The following is a 10,427-nucleotide window of genomic DNA, read 5'->3' on the forward strand; positions in this document are numbered from 1 at the left end:
CAGAAATAACTTCAAATTTTGTATAGTTTGCCTTTCAAGTGGAAAATTAAAAAAAAAAAAAACAAAAAAAAACCCAAAAAAACAGTTGTTGTTTTCAGTCACAGATTTGTTCTCCTCATAGGCATTCAGTGCCAAATGGATAACATGCCATGAGAGACATGGTAATTTTGGTAGCAGAACATTGACTACCGGGGCATGAGTATGTGGGGTATTGTGAAGCCTTGTAGCTACACTCCCCCCAGTTATGTCCATGGCATGAGTACCTTGGTCAATATGGCCTCTGGCAAGGATCTATCAGACAAGAAGAAAACTCTGGAGGGAAAAGGAGAGCCCCTCGAAGAAGCTTGTCAAGGCATGAGAGTAGGGTTCAGTGTGAGCTTCACGTAGACAACAGAGCATCAATGGCCAGCAAGAGGTTGTGGGCACAGCTCCTCAAGGGACTCCCTGCCAAGCTGTGATCTCTGGAAGAAGCTCCACTCACACACTGATAAAGGGTATGTGGCTGTGCAGAGGAAGATGGTGTGCAATCTGGGCAGCTACATCTCAGCTTCTCTGTCCAGTTGGATTTCGGGAAGGAGGAGGAACATGAGAAAGAGCTGTTGCTCATTTAACTGCCACTTCACACAACTCAGTGCATTTACTGGAAGCCACCATGTCAAATACTCTCAGAGATAATAAGTGACCAGCTAATGTGGGAAAAGTTCATGAAGCAATTGTCAATGGGTAAACCAAGCATTATCAATTGTTAATGAAAACAATTTATTTAGTATTGACACTACCTGCTTTGTTATTAAAATCCTCTAATATACTAAACTGTGAAGAGCTCTCATACCTTGTATTTTGGAAAAAAGAATATATGTGTGTGTTTTAAAGGCTATTACTGACTTAATAAAATATCATCAAATTCTAATTGTGTGAATTATTGAAAATCTACTATTAGAGGGAAGCTCAGAATAATAGAGCCCTTTTATAAAAATAAATGTGAGCAAAATTAGAAATAGAGTGTTTATTGTCACTGTAATGATGGGAAAATAATAACTTGACATAATCATGATGAAAGGAAGCCAACAAAGCTGAACCCATATGGAAATTGATGTGCCAAATGTATGAATAAGTAATATCTACAATACTCACTGTCCAAAAAGCAAGAATACAAAGCTTAGCAAACTAGTTTGGATGAAGATTACTCAAAATTTAAAAACAATCAAAAAAGAAAATTCAAATTTTTAAATAATGACAAAATCTTGTTCAACCCAATCTTAAATTAGTAGACAAGTTATAATGTCTAAGTAACAAAATACTCTACAAAAAGTTCAATAGAATTCAAAGTTTTTAACTTAAAGGAATTTTGATGTTCAATCATTCTCAAAGAGTGTGTAGACATCATTAAAATCCCAATGGGAACCTGAAAGAAAAAAGACACAGTAATTACTGGACACATATAATACAATGCTAACTCAAGTTGCATGTTCTGACCAGAAGGCTTAAAAGTTCAAGGCAGCCCATCATTTTTCTTAGAAATGTAGTATTTTCCAAGCCAGAGTTTGTCACTTGAAAAGCTTGCACATGGTCACAACGATTATGAACTCAAATTAGTCACACACACTGGGATAAATTGAGAATGTAAAGGTTCTTCAAGGGAACAAAGTGATTCCTTTTCCTTCTGCCAACATGAAAGGGAGCAAGTTCAGGGACTGTGAAGGACTTACCCAGCCCACCCTGAAGTCTGAGTGCACACTCAGTATAAAGACTCCCACAAAAAAATCAACATGGCAAAAGAGAAGTCACCCGTTTCAAATGGATGCAATGAGAAAATCCAGGATTGGGCACACAGCGGCAAAACAGCCGCGGCGACTCCTGAGCACGTCTCCCATTCCCAGGGCAACTGCCCAGCCTTATTAACTGATTTCTTGTCTCTCTGAAGCTGTTCTAAGCCACGACCCCATGGCTTTGCTTTTCCACCTGAAATGTCTGCTTCCAAATAGTTCTCAGTGCAAGTCCTGTTGAGAAATTACTTACCCTATTATGTCTGGGGGAATGTTCACTTCTGAACCACACTGCCTGCTATGCCCTTCCCAACTTTGCAGCTTCACCCCATATTATAGCTTGGAATGTTTTTGTTATTGCATATTGTTTATGTATAACAATAGCTTCAATTATGATATTTTCCATACATATATATATGTATATATAGAAAACATTTGTTCACGTTTACATTTTATTGTACCCTCTTCTCTCCCACAGTTCCCCAAGCAGTCTTATTTCTACTTTGATATCTTTTTGGAAAGCTAGACTTTGCAGGTGTGAGAGGACACAAGGTGTGCAGTATTCTGGGCATTGATTAAGTCCCCTCCTTCAGGGACACCTTCCTGATGATCTCAAGTAGGCCACCTTATCTGGGCCCTGGTTTCTGTCCCTTCTTTTCTTTCAGTGCTGCCAGAGCTTACAGGCATATTTATTTGCACCCTACTCTTTCTTATTCACACTAGAAAAGATCTGCTCCACAAGCATAGTTTTTCCTGTTTTGTCTAAGTTGTATTTTTTAATTGAATATTTTATTTGTCTACATTTTGAATGTTATTCCCTTTCTTGGCTTCTCTTCTGCAAACCCCCTATCCCATGCCCCCATACCCTGCTTCTATTGAGGGTGCTCCCACACATATCTACCCATTCCTGCCTCACCACCCTAACATTCCTCTACACTGGGACATCAAGCATTCACAGGACTAAGGGCCTCCCCTCCCATTGATGCCAGATAAGGCCCCTTCAGGTCCTTCAGTCTTTCTCCTAACTCCTCCATTGTGCTCCTGTGCTCAGTCTGTCTGATGGTTGGCTGCAAGCTTCCACATCTGTATTGGTCAGGATCAGGCAGACCATCTCAGGAGACAGCTGTGTCAGACTCCTGTCAGCAAACAGTTCTTGACATCCACAATACTGTCTGGGTTTGGTGTCTGCATGTGGGATGGATTCCCATGTGGAGCCATAGCCTTTCCTTCAGTCTCTGTTCCACTCTTTCCCCTGAACTTCCTTTAGACAGGAGAAATTCTAAGTTGTATTCTTAATGCTTGACATACAGAAAAGAAATCAATAGCTACTCAATCAATTCCATGCCACTATGATGTAGCCCATGCCAGCTTCCTTTATTCTTATCAATTGCATAGCAAAACAAACTCACTACCTACGGAGTGTCATCATTGATGGTCAAATCAATATGCAGAGATAGAGGCCAGGGTCTGGGAGGTGCAGCTGTCAAAGCTATTGTACACTCAGAGCCTCTGGCACACTCAGAACCTCTGGTATCACACTTTGCATGTTACCAGACTACCACCTCAACCATGTGGGCATTCAACTGTCTTAACCTCTACTTCACAGGCAAGGAAATGGAGATCTGGTAAGGTTAATAATATGCTCAAGACATCCCGAACAGAGAGAATTCTATATTCTACAAGGAGAAATGTATTATATATCCTACCATGAGTATCAAGAGAGAGGGGGGTAATAACATGAGCTGGGCATTCAAGAGGAAAAAAATGTATGGGTCAGGGAGGCCAGGGTCATTTGTACAAAGATGAAGGTTGAGTTGAGCTTTGAGAGAAAAAAAGATTAGGGTTTTAATGAGTGAATACCCAGGAACTGTTTCAAGGATCCTTTTCAGAAAATAGATAGTGAGAAGAAACCTACACAGAAAAGGGTACTAAAAGAACATGAGAAATGTAAAATAAGACAAAAGACTAAAAATGAGTTAAGGTTTGAAGATTACTGTGATAACTACAGTTGACCTGTTTCTAGTACTACTCCTTGTTTTGTTTCTTATCTGCTTCTGGTCACTACTGCCAGTTATTATAAAAGCTGTTTGATGACAGGCACTGTCAAAACTTCATACTGTCACCTGACTAATACAGATGTAGAGGCTCACAGCCATCCATTGAACTGAGTACTGGGTCCCCAGTGAAGGAGTTAGAGAAAGGCACAAAGGAGCTGAAGGGTTTGCAGCCCCTTAGGATAAACAACAATATGAACTAACTAGTACCCTCAGAGCTCCCAGAGACTCAACTACCAACCAAGAACTGCACATAGAGGGGTCTGATTGTTCTGGCAGCATGTGTATCATAGAGGATTTCGAAGTCGATCATCAATGGGAGGATGGCCCTTGGCTCTTTGAAGGTTCTGTGCCCCAGTGTAGGGGAATGCCAGGGCCAATAAGTGGAAGAGGGTGGGGTGGCAAGCATGGGGAGGGGGGAGGGAACAGGGGTTTGTTCTTATTGGTTTTCGGTTCTTTTTTTGGTCTTTTTCTTTTTTTTTGAGGGGAAACTGGGAAAGGAGAAATCATATGACATGTAAATAAAGAAAATATCTAATAAAAAAAAACTTCATACTATCATAAGCAGGGCAATGAAAGAGAACTCCAACAAAGTCAACAGGTGAGAAAAAGAAAAGCCAAGGAGACTTGAGAGAAGTCAGGCTCAGGTCCAGGCAATGTCAATGGTACAGAGAGAACACAACCCTTGCCTCGAAGGTCCTTATATTCTGACGCAGACCTGAGTGCTACTGAATATTCCTGCAGCAGAGTAAATACAAAATGTCACAGCTCTCAAGTCTGCAAAACAAAATTATCTAAAAATTAATACTGGGGCTAAGAAGATGGCTTGGCTGGATATACTGCTGAGTGTGCAAGTGTGTCTACCAGGTTTAGAATTCCCATGCCCACAGAAACAGTGGCACACACCTAAGCCCAGTGCCAGTGGTTGGAAGGGGCAGGGAGATAGGCAGATCCGTGAGACAACAAAGGCCAGGGAATCTAGCTGAAACACTGACCTCTGACCTCCAGGCTCAGGAGGGGACGTTATTTCAGAAAACAACGTGATAAACTGTAGACGAAAACACCTAACATTGACCTCTGGCCTCTACATATGCACACTCAGGCAAATGCACCCATGTACACCTGAGAACACATGCCCATCCACCACACACACACACACACACACACACACACAAACACACACACACACAAACACACAAACACACACACAAACACACATATACACACACAAACATACAGATACACATACACACATACACAAACACACATATACACACATACACACACACAAACACACATATACACACATACACACACACAAACACACATATACACACACATATACACACACAAACATACACATACACACATACACAAACACACATATACACACACATACAAACATGTACATACACACACACACACACATACACGCACATACACACACAAACACACATATACACACACATACAAACATGTACATGCACACACATACACACATACATGCACATACACACACACAAACACACATATACACACATACAAACATATACATATACACACACACAAACACACATACACACAAACATACACATGCACACATACACACACATACACAAACACACATATACACACACATAAAAACATACATACACACATATACATACACGCACATACACACACAAACACACATATACATACATACACACACATACACACACACAAACACACATATACACACACAAACATACACATGCACACATACACACACATACACAAACACACATATACACACACATACAAACATACATACACACACATATACACACATATACATACACGCACATACACACAAACACACATATACACACAAACACATACATACACACACACATAATATTTAAAATAAAAACTAATACCATAGCTAGAAAGATGGTTCAGCCATGAAAGGCTAGTCTCACAACCCAAAATGCAAAACAGTAGTACCAACAGTTATCTAAGTTAGTCATATTTTCAAAATGCAAACATTTCAATACTAAAACTAGTATTTTCTATGATAAATTAAAATAAAATACTGCACTAATCTGTTAGGACAAGAACATGGTTGTTTTTTGTTTGTTTGTTGTTTCTTTCAAGTACTGGCGTCACCCTTTGCCTATATGGTGGAGCAATCATGCTTTGAAATAAACTTGTGAAACCCAAGGCCAGGTACTGCACTCTGAATCAGAAGCAAGAAAAAAAATTAAACAGAAAACAAAAGCTGCACATAATTATGTATATAGAGCAGGGAGAAGGGCATTTGAACATATTAATGTGGCTAGGAGAATCCCCTTGGTGAATAATCCAACTCTGTGTTCCCTTTTTCCTGGTCCCTGCCTGCGGCTTTCTGTAATGAAATTTCTTGACCTGAAGAAACTTAACTTTCTCCCTCTTTCAGTAGAAGGCACTTACCTTAATTCTCCTTACACACACCTACCATCTTCCCTTAAGAGTATTTCCCTGGAAATGCCAGTCAGAGCTACAATGAGAGGTAGTTATAGACTTGGTGGCATACTTGCTATCAAAAAGTCCAAAGATAACAAGTAGTTGCAATGAAGTAGAAAAATTGGAAGCTATGTGCATGGCTGGTGAGAATGTAAGATGGTTTTGCCACATGGAAACCATTAAAGGCATCTTAAGAAATAAAATCAGAACTGCAATAAGCAATCCCACTGCTGTGTAGAGATCCAAAATAATTGAAAAGATGTCATGACTCCAGTGTTTACTGCAAGATGTGGGACAACTTAAATGCTGGTAGGGCAAAAGAGGAGCTACAACCCATACAATAAAAAATATATTTAGTGGCAGTAGCCAACTAGTTTCTTTTTTTTATTAGATGTTTTCTTTATTTACAATATCTCCTTCCCCAGGTTCCCCTCCAAAAAAAGAGAAAAAAATTAAATTAAATTAAAAAACCCAAAAACTAAAACAAACCCCTGTCCCTCCTCCCTCCCCCAGCTCATCACTCCACCCCCTCTGCTTCTCATTGTGTCTCTGACTGGCATTTTCTGGATGATTAGTGATGTTAAACACTTTTTATCTGTTGGCACCTGCATGTCTCCTTTGGAGAAATCTCTATTCACGTCATTAATACATTAAAATCAGGTTATTCCTATTGAGTCTCAGGAGTTTCTTCTACACTTGGGTGATTAAACTACTGGGACTTTTTGTGGTGATCCAACGCTCAGATTTCCATCACTAGCTCCTTACTGATCACTCTCTAGTATTTATCTTCCAAGGGTCCTCATGGAGCTCCAACTCTGCTTAGCATCTCTGTGGACTCCTGTGGATGACGGGAACCCACACTGAATTCAGTCTCTCACACATGCTTGCTCCCCTTCTCACTTCTCTTTATCTGAATAGAGCAACATCATCTATCTGAATGAGCACTCTGTACTCATCACTTTCTACAATAGATTTTACTCGCAAGATGCCTAACCATATTTTCTCACATTAGTCTTCTTCTCTCTGCATGTGTGTATGCCTGTGTGCATTGACGATGAGGTCAGAGGTCAAAGGTATCTCCCTCCCTCCCTCCCTCCCTCTCTCCCCTCTCTCTGTTTTTGAGATGTGTTCTTTTGCTGAACCTCACTGCTCACCGATTGGCTAGCATGCCTGGCTAGGGAGGTATCCGCCTGTCTTTGACTCACTCAGGCCAGTGTAGCCACCCCTGTATTTATGTGGGTGCTAGGTATCCAAACTCGAGTACATGACCACACTGAGCTGTTACAGCCTCCTTGTTTGATAGGTTTCTGCCCACACTGCAGGCAAACAAATCTTCCTGTTTCACTCTACAAAGCCATCATTGAGAGACACACCTTTGACAGCCTTTAAAAGAGGGGCCTCAACACTACTTCTCTGGAACAAGCAAAGACACAATGCTTCTACATGAACAGACATCATCAGAGGAAAGAGCTACACAAATGAGTCCAAACCTTGACATTCTGTTGTTGGTGGGGATTTTCTTGTGCCCAGTGTTTATCTTTCAAACACTTAATTCTAAGGGCTAAAATAAATTGAAAATTGAGAATTGAAAATAAAAATTAAAGGAAAAAATGAAAAAAAGAGTATTTCCTTAATTTCCTAAATATGTAAACACACACACATACTGAGAGAGAGAGAGAGAGAGGGAAAGAGAACCCAGTGTACATAATTCTGCTGTGTAGGATTTTCACTCCTGTACTTTAGAAAGCTTGACATTCCCCTGTTTATGGGAAGTGAGCACAGGAGAACTTCGCAGCTGCAAATTTATAGAGAATTGCTGCTCTCCTTCTGTCTCCTCTGTCTTCACTCCTCTCTCTCTGTCTCTCTGTGTCTCTCTGTCTCCCTCTCCTCTCTCTCTCTCACACATACACATACACACACAAGTCAAAAATGTATAAAGGTACTACTAATAATCACACAACTGTGGAGTACAAACAGTACCTTAGGAAGCATCAAATGGGGGAGGTGGTGTGACTTGGTGGTATGTTCCCTATTCTACCACTGCTAGGCACATATTGCCGGATCACAGTATTCCTTCACACAGACCATACACATGGTGTAGATTGCTTTACTGCCCGATGCTTCAGGCAGCCACTATGTTTTAATTTATTTATTTATTGCGCGTGACAGCCATTCTCTTAGTGCACAGGATGCACCCTGTAACTTGAGGCCCTCTGGGAAGCTCTAGTCTATTTTCAGCTGCCATAGAACCTATTGTTTTGGCAAAGTGCTTCTCGGTAGCTTTTAAACATTTTAATCGTTTAAAAGCATTACTGCAGTTTATAGAAACAGCCTGGGCTGTTTTCTCTTCAGCACCATGTTGTGGCTCACACACTCTAGGAATGACCCCTCCCCGTTCCCAGTCCCTCAGCTGACTCTACTGCCTTTTTCTGCACTTATAGATTAGGGGCCTTGAAGGACACATTCCCATCCCCTTATGTCTCTGCACGGTCCACAAGCATTCTCACACAAATTAAGGACAGCATGTATTATTCTTTTTCATGTAGGTCCTTAGCTTAAACATCTCCAGTTCGAAACCAACCACCCCAAGTCCTGATTGGAGCTTCAATTTGTACATCTTTCTGTACCACAATTTCAATGTAAGAATTTCATCCTTTCATCTTTCTTACTGAGACCCTCAAGCATGGGCTTCAGGAATGTGAAGAACATGGCCTGTGTCACCATTGAGAAGTAGTACATGTTGCCGGGAAATGACTTCCATGCCCGTAAGTGTGAAGAGAGAATGTTATCCCCAGCAAGATGCTTCGCAACAAGATGAAGCAGATACTGGGAAATCCTATGAGTTACGGTAGCTCTATCAAGTTACAGAAAGTAGAATGAGGAGAGGTAATTACGTTCCTGAAGTCTTAGCCCTAGATCAGATTGCAGAGGTAGATGCTGAAACCATGGAAAAGCTCAAGTTTCTGGACTTTAGCAGTCTCTCCAAGCTGCATGCTGCTTAGCCTATAGCTGGGATGAATTTCAAAACATAACATGAAGCTATTTGAACTTATTCTGTAGTTTTTTTTTTTTAAAGAAACCTGGAGAAAACTTTTTTTTTTTTTTTTTTTTTTTTTTTTTTTTTTTTTTTTTGGTTTTTCAAGACAGGGTTTCTCTGTATAGCCCTGGCTGTCCTGGAACTCACTCTGTAGACCAGGCTGGCCTTGAACTCAGAAATCCGCCTGCCTCTGCCTCCCAAGTGTTGGGATTAAAGGTGTGTGCCACCACCGCCCAGCAAACTTTTTTTTTGTTTTTAAATAACATCCTTGAAATGGAAGTTTCTGGTTGTGTAATGTGGTGTTTTGCTGAGGCAGGATCTGTGGGAGAACACATGATGCTTAAAGAGAGCATAAATATGACTCAATGGGACAGTGACAAGGCACTTGCATAGCTGCCTGTGCAGCTCTCCCTTGGTCTTGCATCTTCTCTGATCTTTACTTCATTGAGAGAGGCATGACAGAGAACTTCTTATTGCATTCCAGCTGGTCCTGCTCACTCATGCTGACTCATGCTGAGTCTCTGGAGGTCTGGTGGTTTCTGCTGGATCCGTTATGTTGCTGATAGATGTTTTGTGACACTTTTGTACTGGACTGTTAGTATCCTGACACTGCTGAACTGGACTTTTGGTATTCTGTCAGAGATTAAAATCACCCCTAAGGGCCAGTCCAGTGACTCGGGTTCCTTCTGGTCTGTCTGGGCTGGGATCCAGAGCAGACCTTGGGCGCAAGCTCTGCAGTCAGTCCCACAACACCCAGAGGAAGCTCCACTCCCAAGCACTCTGACACACCCAGGATCAGAGGTGAGCAGGAACCAACATCTGTCCTAACACTGGGAGTAACTGGGACCAGTGGGACCAGGCACACAGAAACTCCACCAGCTCAGTGACTCAGGTTCCTTCCGGTCTGTTTGGGTTGGGGTCCAGAGCAGACCTTGGGCACAAGCTCTGCAGCCAGTCCCACAACACCCAGAGAAAGCCCCACTCCCAGGTGATTTAACAAACCCAGGATCACAGGATACCAAAATCACAGGATCACAGAGACAGCTTGACTCTGAGGAGTTCTGACACAACCAGGATCACAGGAAG

At 41.4% G+C, this 10,427-nt stretch overlaps 1 protein-coding gene across 1 annotated transcript in view; it reads right to left on the bottom strand.

The window, feature by feature from the left end:
* Positions 1-996: 996 nt before the first annotated feature.
* The window catches only part of LOC116097458, a 63,639-nt gene continuing 54,208 nt past the window's right edge, over positions 997-10,427 (bottom strand). The window contains exon 7 of the mRNA XM_031379961.1: positions 997-1,405. The gene's annotated coding sequence lies outside the window, so the exon portion shown is untranslated. The remainder of the gene's footprint in view (positions 1,406-10,427) is intronic.

Source organism: Mastomys coucha, unplaced genomic scaffold (assembly GCF_008632895.1).
Source record: "Mastomys coucha isolate ucsf_1 unplaced genomic scaffold, UCSF_Mcou_1 pScaffold19, whole genome shotgun sequence".
In the NCBI taxonomy this organism is placed as follows: domain Eukaryota; kingdom Metazoa; phylum Chordata; class Mammalia; order Rodentia; family Muridae; genus Mastomys; species Mastomys coucha.